Source organism: Alosa alosa, chromosome 9 (assembly GCF_017589495.1).
Source record: "Alosa alosa isolate M-15738 ecotype Scorff River chromosome 9, AALO_Geno_1.1, whole genome shotgun sequence".
NCBI classification, from domain to species: domain Eukaryota; kingdom Metazoa; phylum Chordata; class Actinopteri; order Clupeiformes; family Clupeidae; genus Alosa; species Alosa alosa.
Window position 1 is genome coordinate 27731632 of NC_063197.1, and position 1509 is coordinate 27733140.

General features: G+C 40.0%; 1 long non-coding RNA gene across 1 annotated transcript; it reads right to left on the bottom strand.

Annotated features, from left to right (window-relative positions):
- Positions 1-254: 254 nt before the first annotated feature.
- On the bottom strand, positions 255-1201 carry LOC125301098. Its single transcript, XR_007194672.1, has 3 exons — positions 1176-1201; positions 826-1038; positions 255-356 (listed from the first exon to the last, which is right to left on the bottom strand). It is a non-coding gene; the product is annotated as an uncharacterized LOC125301098 (long non-coding RNA).
- Positions 1202-1509: the final 308 nt, after the last annotated feature.

Sequence of the window (1509 nt, forward strand, 5' to 3'; positions counted from 1 at the left end):
GCGGCCGATTTTTATTTCGTGGCGCCCCGCCACAGATTAGTCAATGTATGGGAAACACTGCTGAGACGCATCAAGACAGCATTTTGACCTACTGACAATAAACCATACCTTGTTGATGAAATAAATGGCATTGGGGTCCTCCCTGAATAAATGTGGCAGGAGCAATGTGGCGAGAAGACCTCTGTGGGACTCCTCCATAAATGCATCCTTGGCATCAAGTATACATTTTAAAGAGATCCCGGGCCCCAGGCTTGTCGTTGGCATTCTTCTATAATTTTTCTTGCTACAATTCCCATTCCTGACATAATGCTGCGATCAACGTCAACATCAAGCTGGTGGTTTGTTTCTGCAAGAAGCTTTTAATAACACACAAATAAATATATGAAATACGTGCATAAATAATAGATAATTATTGCATATATTATGATGTCTCATTTGCACGTTTTAGAAAACTTGCAAAATACAAAAAAAAAAGTTGCCTTAATGTTAATAATCATCTGAGCAAGTTTTATGGGGAAATATATTTGTTACATTTTTTACCTTATGTAATAAATACCTCAGGCTCATAATGAACATAATTAGGCCAATAGCACAAAAAAGAAAGAAAAGCTAACACCAATGTAATACTTTAGCATGTTTTTCTAACTCAAGGACGGCACACCTGTGTCGTGTGTTCTGTGTGTAAATGTCCCATTAATTTTCTAGGAATTATGTCTGAAAGTGGTAGCTCACTGATGGGCCAAATCTGGCTCACAGACTACAGGGGAAAACGGATTAGTTTGCAAGTTAACAAAGTGACAGTGAGGGGAGTGAAATCATACTCACTATTACTGGAAATCGCAGTGCAGGGTACTCGTCAAGGGTCTCCATTGTCGAATGGTTTTCTAAGTATACTGTTCTCTCTACCCTAGTTCGGGCCATTATGTCTTGTAGAATAGACAGATTTAGGTGTTTTTTATGGCACTCAGCGTGCATCTTTTCACGGTGGCATCCAAGGCTGATGGCATCCTCTCCAAGAGTGCTAGTTCCATCTACAGTCTGCCAGTGACAAAAAGTTAAGTACTAATAGTAATGATGTCAGCACAATATTTTATGAAAGAAAGAACACATGAAACAGGATCCTGAGATCCTGGACAATGTTACATTTTGGTGGGTTTCCCAGTTCAGTCCATTACCATTATAGCAGTCGATGTTGTTTCTGAGTTTTGTTGGAGGTCTTTTTTGTTGAATCTCAGGAATTAACACCAAGGGTCTTCGCTTTTTTAAATTTATTATGACCGCCACAAGAGCTTAAGTCAGATTTTTTTTCTTTTTCTTTTTCATGTCCAAATTTCCGCCAAGGATTCCTTCGACACTGAAAGACCGGGTAGATCTAAAACTTGGTGGGCATGTAAACCCATATGGATAGGCATGGAACCATCGCTTTTTCGTTTTGATCTGTAGCCCCTCGCTGACTGCACCCGGCAAAAGGAGGGTAGGGCAGACACAGTTTTCTGTGAATATCTCGAG